Raw genomic sequence first — 23,823 nt, 5'->3', positions numbered from 1 at the left:
ATGAACGTGTACCAACTAGCTCAACTTTCTGCCCTGTTGTACCATGGGATCTCAGCTCGAAGGCCCTGATGCCAGATCACTCTTCGCTCACATCTCGGCTTGACTGTTTACCTAGCGGGGTGGCCGTACCAGGCTCCTGAATGATTACATGAGGTGTCTGCAAAGATGTCAACTGCTGCATGGCATGGTCAAGAGTTCTCTTCGAAGATCAGCACAGCTTCCATTGTGTAACAGAAGGCATTCATCCACACTCAGCTGCAGGATCATGACACCACCGGTGAGTGGTGACAATAACAGGAGCATCAACATCTACAACAAGGAGGAGAACACAGCATCATTTGGGTGCTACCTGACAGGCAGGAATTGTGGGATCAGCTGAGTGTGGGAATCGCACTCACTGCCATGGTTTTCACATGTAGCTATGCCACAAGCAATCAATGCGCATTTTCTCTCTTTCAAGTTTGACAGCATACTGCTAAGAAGCTGGTGAAGTGTTCTTCATTTTGTTGCTGTTCTATAAACACGACCATGTTTTTGGCCTTCAATTTATTAGTGGTATTCATGACTACAGAGAATAGTTTCAAGGCGAAAGCCTTTTTAGGCTCATGACTCGCGATCGGTGATGTTTGCATAAAAGTGTCACACCATAGCTAAAATCAAAAGTGGTTAAGGTGTCCACCGAGATTTCGAGAGATGTGAGAGCTACTTAGAAGTAGTGAAAGCTGGGCAGGTTGATTACTACTATCCATGGTAAAACAGCGCGGGAAAACACGAGGACCGAACAAACACGACGACACGAGCGCTGACTTTCAACTGGTGGTTTATTAAGCACATGTGTACATATACTATTCCCGCGAAACACTAATCAGAAAAAAAATATTGAAGAAGTAATGCGTCATCACTGAACATCTTAAATCTACATTTCTACAAATGCATGCTCCAAAAGGTGATTTCGCGGTTAGCCAGTGATAATAAGGGCTTGCTAATGCATGCTGCACTCCCCTTGTCAATGTGATATGCCTCTACTAGTTCCTTTACTATCTGATTCTTATGTTTGAAGATGATGAATGTCTGATGAAGCAATGGGGCGCATGTGTGCTTAGGTTGACTGCAGTGCAGCGCCAAATTCGAACCAGCTGCCCTGTTCAAAGAATTGTGATTCTCCCTCAGGCGTTCGTTGAGACATCGCCCAGTCTGGCCAGCATACCATCCACCGCATGAAAGGGGGATCTTGTATACACCTTCAACGCACTCTACCCTCCTCTCTACGTGTGCTGTGGTACAACCAACACCAATCCTCCTTCCTAGTAGGGACTCTCGCTTCCGCTGCACAGCTCAGAAAATGTTGCTTAATTTTCTGCGAGACGAAAATACAACATCAATTTGAAATTTTCGCCTAACTTTTTTCAGACGGTGTGATAATGCGTGTTTGTTCCATGCTTGTGTTTTTCCGCTCTGTTTTACCGTGGATGAGAGCTACTTGTCCTTCCCTCAAAAACCTTTCCTCAAAACGCATGCTTTCACATTTCTCCTCGTAATCAGGCTGGAGTCCTCACAGTTAAATAGTAATTAGTTAATTAGCAATAATAGTGCTTAATACCTGCGCTTCAGCCTACTGCGCATGCGTGAGACGTGATTGAGTGGCGCCACCATCGTTAGAGAGGAGCGTTTCCCTGGCAGTCTTGCCAGACGCCTCCTGAATGGCGATCTGGAAGGATGCCGCCTAAACCGCAAGATCTCGAGCAACCAAGCGTGCGCGTGCTAGGGCGAAGGTGTTGTGAAGCGAGTAATTGTGTAGTATTTAATCAACATCAGCGAGACAGGGTGTATTGTTACAAAGTCACGAAGTTTCCCAAGTGCTTTCCGCCTACCATCGGCCAACTTGCTGAGTGTGTGCTTCAACACATGCGCTGGTGATTTTGAAGATATGCCATTCCTTGTATTGCCTCCTTACGTGTTCTGTTTGTACACAACGCACATTTTATTTGGTGCTTCAGTGAGACAGGAGGACACCAAAATGTTTGCCTTCTAGCATCATAGTGTTGACTGGACATGCTTTCATCAGTGCTTTGCTGTTTATTTTGGCGTTTGTGGAGAGCCAGCAGTTCACAACTTGCTCAACATACAGCATGGTTGCTGCGTCTGCAGTCATTTACAGCATCTCTCCAGGGTGCAACACATCTTGTATGGCACTGTTTGTATGGTAAGATTGCAACATGCTTTGCTTCATGGCATTTGGTTGCCTCTGTGTGCTTGCTTTCGACTGGCTCTTTCCCATGCTGCATGTGATTATACCGCAATTAACTGTTTTTCTTGACGGAAAAGTCAACCGATTGTTTCATGGTCATTATCTTCGAGATGAAAATGGAAGGCTTGGGCAGAGTTTTGTCAGGCTAGCCATTGCCATCTTCGAACTGAAATTTGTACCCCTGACGAAAAGCTTCAAATTCTACATTAATTCAGTTGACGGTAACTGTAAGTGTAAATTATGCAGCTGGACGTAATTTCAACAATAAAGCTCCAAATGTCATTTTGCAGCTGGAAGGGTATGATCCAGTTCAGTAATCCAGCTGGAAATTGACAGTAATAGTAGTAGTAGTAGTAAACTTTGTTATTCATCTTTCTGGGTTACTCAGGTGGTCTTCCCAGGTCCAAGATCTTTTTCTTTTTCCAGCATAATTTTGTGCTCTGGGCTATCAACCTCCCAGTCAAACTGTGTTCGATCCCACTTTCATTGACTCAGCCGTTAGCACTTTGCTTCATGTAAATTGGGGATGTTCGGTGGCTTTAAGAAAAATCCCAGACAACCTGTTTACCCTCTACACCCTTATTGTGACTGGATCGTCAGTGTACGTGCTTCCACTTTTTTGTTTAGCAAAGGTGACTTCTGGGTACTCCTCTTTGCAAATTAGGCAACAATAATGTGCGTGTCCACGGTTGAATGTTTATGAAAGGAGGGTCTGTCCAAAAATTCTTATCTTTTTAACACGAGGCGTATTGTTCAATATGTAATGTTGCACTAGGTAATGTGTCTGCATTAGGCTGCATAAAGAATTCTAGGATTCATTAAGGACGGTGATGAAAATAAATTATTTTGGCAATACAGGCTTCCACTCAATGTACATGCAAAACACACCTTACTCGGACAAGTTGCAACACCTAAAAGACATATCAACTTGTTAAGTGTCCTCCAATACAGTTGGAGGACACTTAAGCTCACCATTTGAGGCATTATGCGACAGTTTTAATGGATCCTTGCAGTGGTTTCTCTTCACACACACAGTCGCTGTTCTCCATTCATGCTCGCACATGTATCACAATTATCTTAACACAGGTTCGACATTGTTGTTTTTGAACTCTTGCACACTGCAGTTCGCCTACATGATATTACTATAACTGGTTTCTCACTGACTGGCACATCTCTAGTTAACTGCAGTAATTACATTACTAAGCTTCAAATGAAGCCAACAGCACGCACACATCACGCCCCCCCCCCCCCCTCCATTTTTGTACCTAAGTACTGTCAATGTGCCTGCTTGATCTAGTCGGTAGTGTGTGCCTGGCTGGTGACCCGAGCGTCTTTGAAGCCAGACTGAAATTTAATCAGATTTTTTGTATGTAAAATCTATTACTTTATTAAGGCGAAGTAGTTTGAGACATGTGCTGAAATTTGATTTAAATTACAAATGCTGTTTTCAGTTACTTTTGTTCCATACATGCATGCGTGGTGCAGTTTTTTGACACAATGCCGGTTGGATAACGCTGGGTTTCTGCTGAACGGCAGCTTTAATGATGTCCTGTTATAAACCTCTCCTTGACAGTGGTGTGTGCAGGCTTTCCATACCTTTCTTTTCTGGTGGTACATATTGCCCAATAACATCTTAGCACTAATTACGATGCCATCGCATTCCACGCAGCAGTAAAGATAATACCTGGTAGTAATCACAAAGAAAAAATTTTGTCTGACAGTTCAAAACAAGATAGCAGCCTATTTCCACCTGTCTTGGATTGCTTTCATGCTTCTCCTTGAACTTGAAGCGAAAATAGCCAACAAAGTTGTACAAGAAGGTAATTTTTCAGGAAGCCTAAATGTTATGCACGAGCAATGGCTCCAATTTCCTCATTTTGCAACCTGTTGTACCATTATATTCGTGATGAATACTTTCTGTTCATGACTTGCTTACCATGTTTCAAAGTGACTTAATCGTGCTGAAAAACACACCCATGTTGACACACCACTGTGCATCTTAGGTGTTCCATTTTTTTTTCACATAGTCAAGGACTGTAATAGCCTTCTTGCCAATGCAGTTCACCACGGTAATCTTGCGCACTTCAAGTGTTTCTTTGATCAAAAAATCTATGAGCTGTACACGAGCTTTGTTCTAATTACAAGCAGGCCCTTTCTTATTGGAATGTGGTAATATATTGTTACAGAGCAACTTTGGGGTAATGAATTGTTACAGAGCAACTTCGACTTGTCCTCAGTGTCCTTCCAGACTTTTGCCAACATTTCAACGCCTACTGATGGTATGGTGGCCTTCATTGAACTGTAGACGTCATGTTTTAGTGTGCATACAGAGTTTTGGTTGTTTATGTTAATGCACAGTAAAGGAAACTAATTTGACTGTGAATGCGATTCATTGGAGCATTACTCTCCTGCAGTGCACATTAGTGCCATCACAGGGTCTTCATTGCATCAGTGTATGGTGTAAATGTTGCCTAACCGCATTATGATACACCACTTGAAAAGAACCAACAATGGCCCTAATATGTATGTGATGAGAAGTGTACACAGGGAAGGTTATACACTTGCACATCAGGCAACAAACGTTGATGAAGCCTGTTGTACATTCCTCATGGAGTGCACTGGGCTTGCCAAAATCATTTCACATCCAGCGTTAACATTCAGCATTAATGAACCTTTTGCCAGAATACCACTGCCTGCGTGTGATGCTGCCTCCCTGAAAGATTGTTCTGAGGGCCACGTTAGCCTTGCATTTCTTGTGTCCTTTGTGTGTTATCTTGATGCTGTCATGCTTGTGCTTTTCTTGTCGTGTTACTGTTCTTCCTTCTTAATTGTGATGCCTGCAACTTCACAGTGGTTTTTATTCTCCTTTGGTTCCTTCGCCTCACCCTGAGACATGTTCATGCTTAATGTGCCACATGCACTAGATAATGCCTGTGTATGTGCACATTAAGATAACTTGCATGAAGCGTATAAACCAAGTGTTTCGAACACTGCATGAAGCTGTTTGTAATGTTGCATCACCCTCCAGCTCTGTATTCGTCCCGTTCCGGAAGATTGAGTAGCATATGTGAAGACATTTTTTCCAGGTTTTATGTTCATCTTTCCAGGCGTTAAACCTTTCTCTCTTACTAGGAATGTTGCTGCATTAAAAGGAGCTGTCTGTTGGTGCCGCAGCTGCGTAACGGTTGCCTTATAGCAAATGAATCACTGGGCTCTGCGTGGCAAATTTTGTTTAAACATTGTGGTGTTAACTTCCATCAGACGACCAGTCATCATCATCAACATCAGCCTGACTACGCCCATTGCAGGGCAAAGCCTCTCCCATGTGCTCCCCGCAGGGTGGCGTCTGCAGCTTGCAGGCTTTGGTAAATGGCAACACCACGGGTTCCCGAGCATCCGCAGGCACATCCCCGCAAAGGGATGATGGTGAACAGTGCATCACCACGGACTCGCGCACCCGCGCCTAGCCGTGCGTGGCATCGCCGTGTCCGAGGAAAAGGGGATCCTGGTAGTTGAGCCGATGCCGAGCGTTTGGACCCTTAAGGCCCCTCGGCGGAGGCAACACACCACTTTGGCCCCAGCTTCCTGTAGACGGCACCTGCGGCCTGACCCAACCGGGGGGAATCGGCAGTCGCCTTTTCCTATCCTCCCCTCTATCTTTCACTTTCCTGTTTCTGTCTCACAACTCTCCTATATCCTACTCACTTCTTGGTTTTTCCTTTTTTCCTGGCAGCGAGGGTTAACCTTGTGTGACCAACTACCCTGAGTTGTGTCATATTTGGTTATAGTTGAGATGTACAGCTGGCGGGGGCACGACTTGCTTTCAAGTTCCTGTCCCGTCCCCTTGTTCGACTGCGTGTTGGGTGGCTGGCACCATGACCAAAAAAGAAATTTTTTTTATGGCTCCCCCCTTATCTAAACCTGATCGCTCTCTAAAAAGAGGGCGGAACAAAGCAGCTGATTTCTTTTCAAAAAAGAGACAAACATTTTCAAAGTTCCACGTAATCCACGGTGAAAGTGACGGAATACAGGCAAGAATAATATCCCCAATCTTTGTGTCAAAATGCTTAACCGATACCTTGGGCCCTGGCTACAAGGTCTCAAAAATGGCCAGCGGCGACTTACTTCTTGAACTGCGCGACAGCATCTAGTGTTCCAAACTCTCACACATTGTGTCTATAGGGTACATCTCTGTCTCTTTAACCCTCCGCCGATCTCTTAACACAGCCCGAGGTGTAATCTCTGAATCTGACTTATCCATCTCACAGAAGCCGAAATGCTCGAAGGGCTCACCGACCAGAATGTAATCAACGTTCACCGAATCAAGATCCGCAGGGATAACAAAGAAATAGATACCAAACACAATGTCCTCACATTTAACACCAGAACCTTGCGCGAAACGATCGAAGTTGAATACTTAAAAGTCAATGTCAGACATAATATACCCAATCCCCGCCGATGTTTCAACTGTCAAAAGTTTGGCCACGGCTCACAAAGTTGCCGGGGCTGCAAAACCTGCGCGAAATGCCCTTCGAAAGATCACCATTCTGAGGAATGTGACGTAGCATTGCGCTGCGCAAACTGCGAAAGAGACCATGCTCCGTACTCCAGGGCGTGTCCGTCCTGGAAAAAAGAAAAAGAAATAATAACCATAAAGACAAAAGAAAACATTTCATTCAAAGAAGCAAGGAGGCGTTTTGCTTTTACCAACACATTCTCTTTCAAAGCAAAACCCAACTTCGCTGATGTGATGCGCGGGGGCGTAGCACCACACAGCACTACGGCACCTGCCGAGGCCGCTTTCACAGAGCCTATGGCAGGGCCATCCACGCCCCAGGCAGGGACAGCGAAGGCTGCTCTGCCACTCTCAAAGTAGGGAGCGCCGGTGCATGGATCGGCATCCCGCAGGACCTCCCCCCGTCGGGAGAGGCCTGAAACTAACACAACCGCGGCCCTTCCGCCGTCCTCCAGCACCTCGGTTGAGATTATGGATACAACACCCACTCCGCCTCCATTACAGAGGTGGAACAGCTCTCTTGAGCGGAAAAAAGACAGGCCCCTCATAACGGGCCCACCACATACTTAAATTCCCCTTCATTTCCTCTCAAAAACATTAACATGGTTTTTTTTTAATTCAGTGGAATTGCAGAGGACTTACGCGGAATTAGTGACATAACACATAATTTATGGTGAACGTTACCCATAGTTTTGTCTTCAGGAGACGAATCTTGGTCCACAACATGTGCATATCCTAAAACATTAAAAAACTTTTATACGTGATCGAGAGCAGGAAAATCGACTCTCGGGAGGCGTCACGATTGTTGTTCAGCGCGGCGTCCCTGCTCTAGAAATCAAGCTCAAACCAAAACTTGAGGCGGTAGCAGTCAGCATCGTCAGCTACAAAACACTAACAATCTGTTCCGTGTACATTCCTCCACACTTTGCATTAAGAGTCCATTACCTACAAAAACTGATAGATGAACTTCTAGAGCCATATCCGGTAGTTGGGGATTTTAACGCTCACTCCCTTTTTTGGAGAAGCGAGCGCTGCGAGTCTAGGGGGCAAACAATCGAAGATTTTATTCTTACAAACAATATATGTATTTTAAGCACGGAAAAGGCCACATACTGCTCTTCAACCTCGGGCAATATGAGCTGTTTAGATTTGTCTTTTAGTTCTTCATCAGCTTTTAACGATTTTAAATAGGACGTTATCGACAACCCATATGGCAGCGATCACCTTCCTGCAGTAATCAGTTTTACATCTGCGCCAGAAATCATCCCAACTAAACCACGACGTTGGAAGATGCATTTAGCAGACTGGGAAATTGTTAGAGCACAAGCCAATTTAGAAGATATAGTTTTAGAAAACCTCAGCATCGAAGAAATAAACGAAATGTTCACGAATTGTATAATTAATGCCGCACACCTAGCTATTCCTCTGTCTTCAGGAGTGATGCGGCAAAAAAACAAAGTTTGGTGGACAAGGGAATGCAAGGAAGCAAAAAAACAACAAAACAGAGCTTGGGGCAAATTTCGCAGGTACCGTACACATGAGATCCTCGTACGCTTTAAAAAGGCAAGAGCAAAAGCTCGGTACGTCCGTCGCAGTGCCGAGAAAGCTTCATGGCAGTGTTAACTTTCATCTATAAGTTGTCAAATAACATAAAAGAAAATGTGGGAACAGGTTCGGAAATTATATGGCAACTTCTCACCGTTCATGATACCTCTTTTGACAAAACCTAGCATACAAACAAGCATAGGGGAACAGGCAGACATTCTGGGCGAACACTTCGCTGCAGTTTCTAGTCCATCTCACTATACGCAGTCCTTCCTGAAATACAAAAGTATTGCCTAAAAACAAAGACTTCCAACAAGTGGAGGTGCAAACCAACAATACAACAATTTAATCACTCTCCAAGAAATCAATGCTGTACTGTCTGCCGACAAAAAAACTGCTCAAGGACCCGATCAGATACACTCTGAAATGCTTGCCCATCTTTCCCAGCCTGCCATATAGGCACTCTTGAATTTCTTTAACTAAATATACACGGAAGGAAAAATACCTAAAGAGTGAAAGAAAGCCATTATAGTACCATTCCTGAAACCTGGAAAACCACCAACTTCCCCAAGTAGCTATAGGCCGACAGCCCTCACAAGCTGTCTCGCAAAATCTTTCGAAAGTGTCCTTAATATAAGATTAACATTTGTCCTTGAATCCCACGAACTTCTTGATGTCCATCAATGCGGTTATAAAAAGGTATGCTCAAAAACAGACCATTTAGTTCACCTCGAAAACAGAATAAGAGAAGCTTTTATACACAAACAGCACTGTCTTGCCGTTTTTTTTGGGGGGGATATGGAGAAAGCGTATGATACAACCTGGAGGTATGGGATCCTCCGCGACCTGGGCAACCTAGGTATCCGCGGATGGATGTTAAACTGCCTCACTGACTTCCTTTTGGACCGTTCATTTCAAGTACGCCTGGGATCAACCCTGTCTAGGAGCTTCGTTCAAGAGAACGGGGTTCCTCAGGGGTGTATTTTAAGCACGACATTGTTTATTATAAAAATGAATTCGATAAGTAAAATAATCCCAAAATCCATCCTGTATTCAGTGCACGTTGACGATCTTCAAATAGCCTGCACATCCTCAAACGTAGCAACATGCAAGAAACAAACACAGTTGACAATGCTTAAACTAGTGAAATGGGCAGATCAGAAAGGTTTCCAGTTCTCCACACAGAAAACAGTAGCCATTCTTTTCTCGCTGAAACGAGGCATACAAGCCGACCCATTTATACATATGAACGGAACACAGATACCCGTCAAAAATGGGCATAAATTTCTAGGGATAACTTTTGACAGCCTCATATAAACGCACTGAAAAAGAAAGCCTCCGGATCCCTAAATATACTCAAAGTACTGTCACGTAAACGTTGGGGTGCTGACAGGACATGTCTTTTACAAATTTATCGCTGAGTGGTACGCTCCACCTTGGACTATGGATGTATTTTACCTTCCTACCTGAAACGACTAGATCCAATACACAATTTAGGTTTGCGTCTTTCCTCTAGTGCTTACAGAACGTCACCCATAAATAGCCTATATGTAGAAATCAACGAACCGTCGCTTACAGATAGAAGAACCATGCTCACATGCTCATACATTTAAAAAATTCGTTCACTGTCCAAACACCTATGTTACCCAATAGTCACAAAGTACCCATCTATAACATTGTTTAACAACAAACCGCTCGCTATCAGGCCAGTCCTCCTGCGTTTTGAAGAGATGTGCCAAAACCTCGGCGTACTAGATGCATTACCTGACATTGCTCGGAGACGAGATCCACTGCCTGCATTGTGCAATTTTCCTGCAATCTGTCATCTCACTCGTACGCAGTTTCATAAAAAACAAACTCCACAACAACATATAGTACAAGAATTCCTTTCACTCGAAGAAAAATACAGAAATTTTACGCAGTTTTATACAGATGGTTCAAAAACAGACGCTTACGTAGGGAGCGCAGTGGTCCGAGGGAAGTCGGAGAAAACAGTACGACTTCCACAGTGCTCATCCATCTTCACTGCAGAATGTTACGCAGTCTGTGCGGCCGTAGAAAAAATACAAAACGAGAACCTTACCAACAGTATTATTTACACAGACTCCCTCAGTATGCTTACAGCTTTGCACCCTAGAAATGCAGTTACTCCGATTTTTGGTGACATCATACACAAGATAGTAACAGCCACAACTCGAGGACAAAACATAAAATTCTGCTGGGTTCCCAGTCGTGTCGGAATAAGAGGCAACGAGAGGGCAGATTTCTTCACTGCTGAAGCTCGTGGGAAGAAAATAAACAAGTAAAAATACCTTTTAAGGATTCCATAAACTTAGTACAGCGTAAATTAAAAGACAAATGGCAGTCGGAATGGAACGGCGAAGTGAGTAATAAACTACACTTGGTAAGGCCAGTCTTAGGTGAATTTAAATCATGCGTGCACCAGGAACGTTTTAAGGAAGTGATTTTATGCCGTCTCCGGATAGTTCACACGCACCTTACACACAACTTCCTGCTAACAAAACAAGACAAACCTATTTGCGAATGCGGAGATGATCTTACGATTAATCACATTTTATTTTCATGTCTGCAACTCGAAACACTAAGAAAAAAGTATTTTACTCAATTTTATAATGAATGCAATCCTATTCATCCAGCACTGCTCTTAAGTGATAATGCCATTGTTAACATACATTCCGTTTTTAGCTTTCTAAAAGAAGCAGGGGTACTTGAAAAACTGTACACCTTGAACCACTGGTTTGCTTTAGTACAGGATACATATCAGCCAATTTTTAATTCCTAAGAAGAAGGCTGAGGCTTTTTATTTCATTGGTTGGGAACCTCAGGATCCTTGCTCAGCCAAGGATAGCTGCTGAGGCTACCTGACCTTCTTTGCGGCTTTTACCATTAGCTATTTCCAGATTTCTTCTTCGCTGTTATTACAAGGCAGTTCAATATTTTTAGGCCATCTACACCATCAACAATTTTTTATATTCCTAAACATTCTACAGACAACCAATTGTATACCTTGAGCTAGGCGCATGATGGCTTTAGCTGCCTATGTGCCATAAAACCCAACACAACACAACACTCTCCCATGTGCCTCCAATTAAAATCCTTTGCCAGCCGCACGCGTAGCGCCCGCCTTTCCTTGGCCGATATACTATCATCGGGCGCGCGGGCCAACGCGCGGTGATTCTGCATAAAACTGAGCAAAGCTTCCAGTCGAATTTCGCCGCAGCGTGGTGCCGCTATCGCATTCACTGCTTCCCTCTGCACAGTCCATTTCAATTCTGGCGCGATGTGAGGACATAGACTTCAACGGCCACCCCAAGTCGAGCTTTCTTGGACAACACTTTTATTTGTGAGGCAACTGTGGAGTATTATAAGATACTGTTATGAACATATTGGCGGGAACGGTGAGACGTCCTGAGCCGTAGCAAAATCTTGCTTTTAAAGTTTTTCCTGCGCTGGCGCCGAGTAGTGATTGCCATTGAAATCCAATAAGGGACGCCTTTGACAATAAATAGCAGAAAAGTACGAGCTTCCCAAGTAGTGTTCTGTGGGTGTATTGATTGTCATGGAGCAATTTATGATAAGAGAAAACGTCGGGGCATAAGTGTTTATAACCGAGAAGTTAACTTCCTGTTGGAAAATTGCGCTTGTCCAGAATTTCTTGGTATATGAGGCTAACAGATTACCGGACGGACTGTTGTCTTTGGCACACAGACTGTCTGTGGCGCACGAGCCACCTTTCGATGCTCTCCTTCTTTCAACTATATCTCCTATCCTTCTTCTATTTTCCCTACTTCGCTGCCGTCGTTTTTGTAAGCGACGAAGTGAATGATGATGATGATGACCCGCCGCGGTGGCTCAGTGGTTAGGGCGCTCGACTACTGAGCCGGAGTTCCCGGGTTCGAACACGACCGCGGCGGCTGCGTTTTTATGGAGGAAAAACGCCAAGGAGCCCGTGTGCTGTGCGATGTCGGTGCACGTTAAAGATCCCCAGGTGGTCGAAATTATTCCGGAGCCCTCCACTACGGCACCTATTTCTTCCTTTCTTCTTTCACTTCTCTCTTATCCCTTCCCATACGGCGCGGTTCAGGTGTCCTACGATATATGAGACAGATACTGCGCCATTTCCTTTCCCCCAACACTAGTTATTATTATTATTAAGTGAATGACAAAATGCATGCCGCGGTACAATAGCGGAGGCGGCTCGAATCGGGCGCCGTACGAATTACATCACGTCACCAGAGAACACTGCTTTTGCACCGAACTTCCAGCACTCATCATGGGCTACGATTACGATTTCGGGCAAAAAATAACCAGATTTCCTCGCGCTGCATGGTTTTGGAGAACGACGTTTTCTTCATTTCAAAAACCAATTTCACATCATCTTCACAGCAGCTGCGACCTCGCCGTTGGCCGTAACGACCAGACTGCGCTAATTAAAAAGTTAATTGAGAAGTGTGTCCCTGCTAAAGTGGCTGCACATCACTCTTCAGAAAAACCTCGCCATCCACGTGAATACGTGCCCTATTTGAAGAGAACTGCAACCTCGCCTCCACCGTGATAATACGTACCGTGATAATCACCATGATAATACGTACGGAATAGGCGGTAAGAAAAAAAAACAAAAACAGTTGAAATTGCTAAGCTCTATTCTTCGTCATAAGGGCGCATTTATTGTTCCCATGTCGTGACAGGTGTCGTATACATCTACGCCTCGCTAAGATTTCTGTACCAAAAAACGGATCTCTGAGTTTGGACTAGCGAAGATACACTCGCACACCTTTTTTTTTAAACTGTACTAGGACCAGTGATCGACTTGCAGAAATGACCCATTAATTCACATCAATTAGAATACTTATTCTAATCCCCTGTTGACTTTAATTTCTACAGTCGATTTTTAATCGCTACAGCAGAGTCAATAGGTCATGCAGCAGCGAACAGGGCCAGGTTCCGTCCAGTTAAGTAAGCAGATGCCTGTCGTGAACAGCTGCTTTTTGGCAGTGTATATCATAATGCACCTCTTGGCAAAGAGAACGAGAGAAAAGCTAGAAACAGTGCAGACTATTTGTAGACATTATAATTCCCAGCGCACGCTGGGAGATTTTTTTATTAAAATGAATAAAAAGAAACCCACTCTTGGCATAGTCTTTTCTGACCTTAAGTGTTCGGAACGGATCTCTGTCAGCGAGTGAACAACAGTTGACGCAGTGCCACAAGTCACAAGTCAGTCACAAGTCAGTACCACAAGTCAGCTGACCTTACAGTATTCCCATGTTCTAACCGAGGCACAGCTTCTCATACCACGAACTCTTACAACTGGCGTCTCCATTTTTCTAAAACGAAGTTTATTGCCACAGGGTATCAATTATGGGTGAATGTGTGACTAAATATGAATCCGTAATTAAATGTATGGAAAAAGGCTAGCTGATTTGATGAAGTCCAGTGGAGAACGATGGTACGGTCCCTACATCCAGGCAGTGTATGAAGCAGGGTTGCTTGGTGAAAGACCCGCTACCTTGAGGTGCCGGATCCTTGTAGGCTTGAGAGCTGGACAGTCCCACAGTAAGTGATGAATATCGGCTTCAATGTTCTCGTGTTTGCATATCGGACACCCGCGTCTCCATTTCTTCCATGCAGTAGTGGGTGATCTCAAGGTTAATATCAAGGCTGCTTTTGCTATATTGACCGGCCAGTCAAGCTGGACCAACGCCAAACCCTGATTGGGTAAAAAATGAGGAATATGCAAGCCTTCCGACGCCTATATATTCGTTTATTTATGTATTTATTTGTTTGTTTGTATGTTTATTTATTTCTATTTTTTATTATTTATTTATTTATTTATTTATTTATTTATTTATTTATTTATTTATTTATTTATTTATTTATATTGTAATGGGACCGACCGGCAGCAGTTCAAGCAGCGCAGCGAAGATGTAGACGAAGTGCAGCTGGGATTTCGAGTTATGCCTGTGAGTGTGTCCATCGCGTCGCTGCTCGACCAACACACACTAACCGGCACTTCTAGTAAACACCTCTACACTTCGTGGGTGTGTCGCGGTTCCCGTCCTGCTCCTCATCCTGGAACTTCAAAGCGGAACGCTTCTCGTCGGGAAGTCCAAGCGAACCATCGCAGCCCATCCCTACCACCATCCCCTGTTCCGGCTTGCCGCGCCAGCGTGAGCCTTCACTCCTTAGTGGCACCAACGACCAGGACGTCATCGATTGGCTGGCCTCCTACGAGCGTGTCTGCAGTTACAATCGGTGGGACGATTCCGTTAAACTGATCAACGTCCTCTTCTACCCCACGGACGTTGGCAACCTATGGTTTCGCAACCATGAAGCCAACCTTCCCACCTGGTCGTCCTTTAAGACGAGCTTCGTCGACGTTTTCGGCCGCCTCGCCGTCCGGAAACTTCGCGCCGAGCAACGTCTTCGTGCTCGACCTCAGCTACCGCCAGAGGCATTCACTAGTTATATCAAGGATGTCGTTGACTTGTGCAAGCGTGTCAACCCGTCCATGACCGAAACTGATAAAGTCAATCGCATCCTTAAAGGGATCGCCGATTACGCTTTTCAGATGCTCCTGGCGAAGAACCCCAGCTCCGTCACTATCGTCATCCAAATTGTGCCAATGCTACGACGGACTACGAAAGCAACGCGGTTCTACGCGCCAGTCCGGCGCGCCGGCGGAGGGTCTTGCTGGCTTGGCTCATAATGTATCGTCTTCTGAACAGTCCCTGTTCATGCAGCACGTCGAAGACTTCGTCCGAGAAGTCGCTCGCCAGCTTTCTCTGCTACATCACATTCTCGACCTCCTCTGCCCTACTCTCCACCAGGCGGCATCCCTCACGCCCACTATCCGCCGTGCTATTCAGGAGCAGGTCGCTGCAGTTCTCCTGTCCAGCCGCCCACTTCTGCCTGTGGCAGCACCGCTCACCTATGCTGAAGCAGTCACCAGTACACGTCGCTCTCCCACCCTTGCCGCCTACCGTAGCAGCCCACCCTTTTATGCTCCACCGCCACAAGCCCCGTTTCGTCGGCCTCGGAGGCATTATTTATTTATTTATTTATTTATTTATTTATTTATTTAGTTATTTATTTATTTATTTATTTATTTATTTATTTAAATGTTTCTCCTTTTGGCAAACACAATCGTGCTTCCTTTTCCTATGTGTGGGTACGTGTATTATTCCATGTGTATGGATTTCCTTGGATTTCCTTTCTCTCCCTCAAATACCGATTGCTTTCAGTTCACTCTTGACTCATTTACTGCGCTGTGATTGAGCGCATTGCTTCCATTATGGCAGTTTCGCAGTCTGCCCACGACCAATCTACTCTAAAAAGTCTCGACCACTAAACCAAGTGTGGATGGTACTGCAGGCAGCAGCAGTTAGTGAATATGCGAGTGCATTCCTCTCATATCAGTGTGCTTGTCTTCTGGTCAACACCTCGGCAATTACAGCCAAAACGTGCCGGTGCCCACAAGAGCGTTCGGAAGAAGAAAATTACAACAAAGCTTAATTCCTGACCAGTCTAAGCGCGTAGCCACTAATTGAAGAAACGTGCTCCGCACTTCCTTGCGAGACATGCATCGATGATTGGTTGTGCCTGTACGTAGCGAGGTAATCCAAGTCTTGCGCGCTTTTGGCGTTCCAGAAACTTTTGTGGGCCCATACGTATTCTCTCTTGTCACTTGCGTAAACTTTCGTCGACTCAAAATGTTCAGACCCTGTTTTGTTGTCGTTTCTGTTTCGCTTTTGTGCGAATGCGAGTCGTGTAACCAGTTTTTGTAAGTAACTCGCCTCTTAGTGGTTGTGGGCTCTACGAATGTTGCACTGCCCTTACGCACAACCTAAGACACTTCTTTTTTACGCACTTTTTGCAGGTGCATATTTCTGCTGTGGACGGCTTTCATCCTCTTCGGAACTGCATACGACATCTATAGGACGGTGGTGGCGGCAGAAGACAAGTTGACGAAATACAACGCCTTCACAGGTAAGAAAGTTTTTCGGTCGCGTGCCTTCGCTCGAACGAATGGCTCAACAAAAACTGGACTTTGGAATAAGAACACAACATGCGCGGGTGTTTTTCTTCCAACGTTAACTATTCTTGGCGTGCCATTCCTTCCTGCGGAACTATGTATACATAATAAGCCGAAGTAGCAAGTCTTGTCAAGTTCATTTCTTCGCTCTCCGGTCGCGAGCGCAGTATCTACAAACTCCACGCACGCGCACACCAATGCACACACACGCACACATAGTGTCTGTGTGTTGCGGCGCTCCTTGTCGCCCGAAAGGTATTGTGTAATTCCGATAGCCAGCGCTGCGTCGGCTGCAGTCGCCTGTGTACTCATAGGCACATTCGTCAACTTGAATTATCGCTTCAATGTACAAACCACAGTTGTACCTACAGCACAATTATTCTGGCAAAAAAAGTAAATAAAGCAGAGTAAGGCGGACAATGGAGGTATCCTAGCGTACAAAGAAAACCTTCGGGGCTAGAGTAAAAGGTTGTATCGTATCCGGCCACAAACAACAGCCTGGGACTCTATCAGAGCGTTGAAGCCTCAAGGAAAGTGCTTTCACAATGTTGGGAGACAAGAATAATCGAACAGCTTCCAGCAAACCTCACGACGCGTTGTGTGATTCGGCAACGCGATGATGTCCGATCGCTTTGTCTCTGTCGCCGCTGTGAACATCGCTGGCGCCATTTCGCAGGCTTCGTGCACGAAGCCGTGCAGTCTGTCTCCCTGTGGAGGGCCTTCAAGAAGCTGATGGAGATGCCCAACTGGGGAGACTACTCAAACAAGCTCGGATTCATCCACGGCGTGCGGGTCTTCTCGGCCACGTGGGTGGTGCTGGGACACAGCCACATGCTTCGAGACCTTCACGCCAGCTGTGAGTATCAAGGACGCTCCAGGGTGCTGGCGCGAAACCTAAGCGGGAGAAAAAGTGGAAGGGGCGCCAGAATGCTGGAAGGCAACCTGCCGCGGCGGCTCGGTGGATGTGGCGTCTAGCTGACGAGTGCAGCCTCGTGGAACCGAAATGCTGGAAGGCAACCTGCCGCGGCGGCTCGGTGGATGTGGTGTCTAGCTGACGAGTGCAGCCTCGTGGAACCGAAACGCGGTCTCATTTCGACAAAGGCGAAATGCAAAGTACGCTCGAGTGCTGTGCGCTAAACGCGTATGTAAAAGACCCCCAAGCAGTCGAATTTAATTCGGAGTCCTTTATTATAGCGCTTCTCATAACCCGCGTGGAGCTTCGGGACGTCGAAACTCATGTACCACATACAACGATATCACAGCATGAACTTAACACGATAGTTACGATTTAGTTTGGTCGGATGTATGCCAGAATTAATGCAAAATCGAGCGCGGGTAGTCCAGTCAGCAGACCTCAGCAATGACTCAGGATGACATTAAATATTTGTATATTTACGATTTTTCCTTTCCGTTCAGCTAACACGATTCGCCTTATGCGTCGGGTACAAAAGAACATCTTGCTTACTGTCCATTTGAACTCCTTCATGGCTTTGGAGACATTTCTCGCCATAACGTAAGTATCGCAATGTCGTTGCTTTAGCGGATAACGGTTTAACGGATGAGGGGGCTATAGCAGCGCTTGAACTGGGACTGATGGCGACAGTAGACGGATAGCACTTCGACCAGCACTGTAGCAACTCTACCCAAATGGTTCCAGGCTCAGCGTTTGGCTGATAAGAGAGGAATCGCGCACGACTGCGAGAGAAAAAAGTTTGTTTATATCGTTAATTCCACGCTTGTTGTAAAACAGGCAGTGAAAATGACCGCGCGGAGACATACCCTTCTGCTCCTGCCACTCGAATTTCCCGATTGAAAACTATCACCGGGAAAAGAGAATCATTAGAGAGCACAGGAATCGAAAGTTGAAAATGTGATTCTCTACTCAACCACTGAATATTGGGGAACAAAAATTCCTATCATTATTCTCCTCTTGCAGTTCCATGACATATCCAGTTTATTGGTTAAATTGACCTAAAACAGCACTAATATAAAAATAAGCTCCTTACGTAAATTATCATACCCAATCTAAATGCTAACCGGACTTTCCACAGTGACCCTCATATGTTTTTCTCTTCTATCCTAAGTCTGTTTTCTTCATGAGCACCGCTTGAATAAACGAGAGAGGATTCATCTGCACCAAAATCAAACTTTTGCAGCGCATTCATTTCCGGCTTCCTGGGGAGGGACGTTTCGCCGGTATTGCTCTACATCATGCCGCTCGTGAGACGCTATATCAGGTGAGCCGGAATGGGAAGGAATGCCGCCGTGTATTGTGCCGATACATAGTTTAGATAGAATGATTTACACTGCACGGCTTCAACTACGAGCTTCGATTTGTGACGTGTTTTACTGAACGAAAATAAAGGGTATATATAAGTAGAGTTTTTGACAGAAGATCAATGCGAAGAAAAGACTGCGTACTTAACCTCTCTCCATATCCTTCCTGTGTTTTCTCCCATCAGAAAGAATATGTTCACTTCTTTATGTTCACGAAGCTCATTGTCCAAGTGACGGCGCATTGTCCAAGTGACGGGGCTGCAAGAAAACTACGACGACTTATTGTTTCTTCCGGCTACACACACAGAGCTATTTACCTCCTTTCTGTTGCAGCGAGCCTCTTGCGTATCGAAAGCTTGGGTTAGAACTGCTTACAGAGAAAGGAGCAATAAAAAGGCAACAAACGCACGCGATTTCACGCCAGAAATCGTCTTTGTTATTTTTTTTACGAAATGGTGACTGTGAACAGCCGATGGCCGTTGATGTTCCGAACTTATAACGGCACTGCTGTATGTAGTTACACACCCACAGGTAGTTCGTGTTTCAAAGCTGGTTATTGGCGCTGATAACTCTGTCGGTAGACATCGTGGTACTCGTTTCCTGAGAAGTACACTGTTGATCCTGCAAATGCCACTAGCGCAATCAGCACAGAGGACCTATACACAAGCACTCTTCACTTGCGCCGCCTTTATCCATATCGCCCAAGGGTCATTCTGTAGCAGCCACACTCTTTCTTAGTTGGTCTGTTTCTCAGTTTCCGTTTGAGGCGTTCCTGAGTTTCGGGATAACCTCTGCATAGCTTGCACCGACATCACAGCAGCAGCCATGTTGGCGGATCCAGACCACGGTGTAAGGCTGCGCGCTCTTCTAATCCTCTTAGTGCCAACTACGCCAACGTGTACTGAGGAAGCATGGTCCACTTTCACGGCGCCTATGACGTCACGCCCAAGCTATCTCCATAGCTGCTCGCACCTGTACGCGCGCTCGGGTAGGCTATAACGCATGCATCCACTGCATCTGCACAGACTGATGGTGCCGATGGCTGCGTTGCTGGGATTCGTGTACCTCATACCGGCCATCGTGGACGGACCCCCGCTGCACGACTACTGGCCGCTTTTGATGAAGCCCTGCGACAAGAACTGTTGGAAGACATTCACCATGAGCCAGAACTACATGGACGACTACAAGGACCTGGTGAGTCTTCGCGTTGAAGCGCGTTCAGCTGCTTGTGCAGAAGTTCGATTTTCCTACTTGAAACGATAATTGGGAGGCTGTGACGTGTGTGGCCATTTAACGGGCACGCTGACAGACCCCGTACTGCGCTTTGTTGTGTTCGGGATTTAAGTCTCTTTCTATGGCAGTGTGGGCTGTCGCATTATTATTATTGCCATAAACTTTAGATTCAAAGACCCCACACGTGCAGGCACGTATAAGAATGCACCGATGTAAACTTACATCACTCTGCTGTCTAATGCCCCTGAAGCCGTTACCTATAGAGCAAGAATAAAAGTGTACGTTGTTCGTTCGTTGACGAACGATTACATTTTTTTTTCTCCCATTAAACAATGCAAAAACTTAACTTCAGCCCGCCGCAGTAGCTCAGTGGTTATGGTGCTCGGCTGCTGACCTGAAAGCGTCCGGTTGGATCCCGGCCGCGGCGGTCCACTTTCGATGGATGCGAAATTCTTGAGACCTGGTTACTGTGCGATGTCAGCGCACGTTAAGGAACCCCAGGTGGTCGAAATTTCCCGAGTACTTCACTACGAAATCTCTCAAAGCCTGAGCCACTTTGGGACGTTAAACCCTCATAAACCATAAACCGTAAATCTTAACTGCAGCGTGTAACTGAAACATTTGTATTTTGTGTATCTCGCTTGTCAGAAGGTATTTTATGAGCTGCTCATGGTTTATTCTCTGGATTGCAGTGTATGCCACACTACTGGTACATCTCCATGGAATACCAGATTGCAATTCACAGCACTATAGTCATGGTTGCCATCTTCCCCAGGTGAACATTATTTCTCGCGTTGTCACTGCTATGGGAGACTTTGCTTGCATGAGATAAACTGCTATTTACATCGAGTGACTCATTTTCCATCTTTGCCAAAGAGACAGTGTAAGCATTAGAGCTGACGTGTTGCTATTTTGATCTATTTCAAATAGCAGCCTATCTTCTTTTGAATCAATGTGAGGTGTATTCCGAAGCTTATAATCTGTTTGAAATTGAAGTGTGCTGTCATGTTTAGTCGTAACAGGCAATGGATAATCGTCTACATAAGCGTAAAGCAAACGGAGCCGCTGAATCATACGCAAGAATGTCATTATTGTGTAGTATCAGCGTGAAAGCCTTTTTGTCGCTCAGTTCCTTCAACATGCCCTAAATATTGGCATTACCTACGGTCTACGCTGCCAACCGGCGTAAAAGAAAAACCATAAAGCCTGGCGCATCAACTACATTCAGTTAAGCTCTTCTCTTTTCGATCCCTTGGCGTTTTCCTCTGAGTTTGTCTGCGCACGTTCAGTTATGAGTGAAAGAGAAATGTGAAGAAACGTTTCTTTCATGTGCATTTTTCAGGTGGCCTAAGGTAGCTTGGTGGCTTACGGGAGCTTCCGTAGCTGCTGCTTGCCTGACGGCGGGCATACAAGTCTACGTCAAAAACTACACACAATTCAACATTGTCTTTACTGCAGACGTCCAGTAAGTCATTCTGGCAGTACACGTGCAGGCTTGTTTTGAGAACACGACGTAAGTCTTTGAAAAAGTGGGCGTTTATAAGATTCTTAGTAGTTGGAACAAAAGGGGCGGAGCGAGAATGAGCATGATACTGGTGGGGCTATGGTAACGACGACGCAGAGGAGGAGCAATGCAAGCTCCTTGAGTACAGTGTATGCATGGCAAATGATATGCGTACAGCTTCATATGCGTCTGTCCGTAAGCATGAACAGAAAGCATCGTCGTCAGATTGGGGCTTGTACAAAGAAGCAGGCGTGAAATGCTGTGGAAACCGTCATGGCCCTGAAGGGCGTGCACGGGGTGTAGCATAAAAACGTCAAGTGCTCACAAAAGGTATAAACTCTGCACGATCGGCATAGCTAGAACGGAAACGTCTAGAACGTGAAACAAATTCTGAACTTGCCCCCGACTGCAATGAGTATACCTGATCGCATTGGTTGCATTCGTGTGTCGATCATGCCCTTAAAAGAAGAAAAGCACGAGATGTGGGTTGAGGGGCTTCTTTTTCTTCCTAATTTCACATTCTGGAGTAGCGGGAGCTTCACAGAGTCTCGCTCCCTTGGTTTCCGTCTTTCAGTGTACCTGGGTACCTATCATTAGTGGCCTTTAACGTTTGCTAGATCGTCTCTATAGAGGATGAGGGCATGCCATTATACCTTCTACCTCTGTGAACTGCGCAGGAGTATCATCAACATCTACATCAAGGCATACACGCATGCGGCTTCCCTGTTCGTCGGCATGACCTTCGGTTGCCTTGCCGTGCGGCAAAACCAGCTGTCAAGGCTCATCCAGGGCGCCGCATGGGCTCTGGCCGCCACCGCATCCCTGGCCGCGCTGCTGGGAGTGCGCACCTGGTTCGATGGCCGGCAGCCGGAGAGGCTGGAGTCGGCCTTCTACGCGGGCCTCCACCGCGCCTCCTGGAGCTTGGGCGCCTCCTGGGTCATGTACGCGTGTGCGACGGGCCACGGCGGCTTCGTCAACAACCTCCTCGCCTAGCCAATATGTAACCCCTGGGAAGGCTCTCCTTCTCCGCCTACCTCGTGCACGTCACCCTGATGGGCTGCAACGCCATCCTCAGCCGAGAGAACATCAGTCAGCAGCCATTCCTGCAGGTACGTGAATGAAACGCGTCTGACTCGCATGCGTCGCTTGAATCCCGAAACAAGCACAAGCATATCGTCCAACGCCACAAAGATCGGCTAACTTTCACAGACGAAACTGCAATGAAAGGATTCTTTACTAACTTGATTACACGTTAGGGATCTTTAACCAGTGCTTCCTTTGTGTTTGATAAGTGGCCTCTTGATCCGGCGTTCAAATGTGGGACAGCCCGTTGTTAGTCGCTGACGCGGCAGCGGAAACGCAGAGTAACTGCAGCTCGGTGTCCAAACACGCTGCTATCCTCAGCCATTTTTTATGTTTGCAGGCTCAAGCGTACCTATCCCAGGCCTTCATGTCCTATGTAGTGGGTTCCATCGTCTACATCTTCATCCAGTGCCCCGTGGCCTGTCTGGACAATGCATTATTAACCAAAATCATACCCAAGAAATCGATCATGAGTGACAACTCCAAAATTAAGGACGAAAATCAGGAACTCAAAGCCATCCAAGTCTCCAGCGGAGACGCCGCCGGCAAAACATGGGACGTGGCGCTGCCCATGCATGAGTGCATGAACGGCTTCCCTGACGTCACGAAAAACGCTATCAACGGACGTAACCTCAACGGCTACGTCAACAGCGCATGTGAAAGTGAATTTAGCGAAAAGGACACTGCACCCGGTGCCACCGTGATCACAGTGAATTTTTGAGGGCATGTTGTCTGTCTAGGTGCTCAAATGTGTAAATAGTTCGTTTTGCCTTCATTTCGGTTGTTGGTGTGTTTATAGAACTTATGCAGAAACCTTTTTGACCTGTTCATACACGGCATATCTAAACGGAGGAAAAAAACAAGGTGATGCAAGGGATATGAAAGATACATAGATAAATACAAAACGTACAAAAGATGACACGTATGCAGAGACACGACACCAGAACAAAGAAAGTGTAAAAAATATCAGGCTCAAAAAAAAACATGAAATATTAGATTAAAGAAAGTACAGTTGACTGAAATAATGCCGGAGTTTTCTGTGTTAAATATTTTTCATTTTTTTACACCAATTCCATATAACAGGACGATTGTGCTTTGAAGATTGCAGCCTGATATTGGTGCGAAATCGTGGAATGAACGACTTCTCGAAATGACGTACACTGTCGTGTTTTTCTTCTCGCGTAATAATATGGCGCTACAGGGCACGGTTTAAGGATTTGAACTGGCTAAAGCTCCTCTATGCCACTTGTGTTCCTAAGTGAGAAAAAGAAGCAGTGGTGAATTCCATTCCGAATACAAAATTTGTTCGTTAAGCAGCACCGAAAGTTCTTCATGTTGCACTCTTTCGGAAATTAAAAAAT

General features: G+C 45.7%; 1 pseudogene; it reads left to right on the top strand.

The window, feature by feature from the left end:
• The first annotated feature begins 265 nt into the window (after window positions 1-265).
• On the top strand, window positions 266-23,388 carry LOC144120816 (nose resistant to fluoxetine protein 6-like; annotated as a pseudogene).
• The last annotated feature ends 435 nt before the right edge of the window (window positions 23,389-23,823 follow it).

This window comes from Amblyomma americanum, chromosome 1 (assembly GCF_052857255.1).
Source record: "Amblyomma americanum isolate KBUSLIRL-KWMA chromosome 1, ASM5285725v1, whole genome shotgun sequence".
Classification (NCBI taxonomy): domain Eukaryota; kingdom Metazoa; phylum Arthropoda; class Arachnida; order Ixodida; family Ixodidae; genus Amblyomma; species Amblyomma americanum.
Note: the sequence above shows the minus strand (reverse complement) of the source record. Positions and strands in the feature narration are given on the sequence as shown.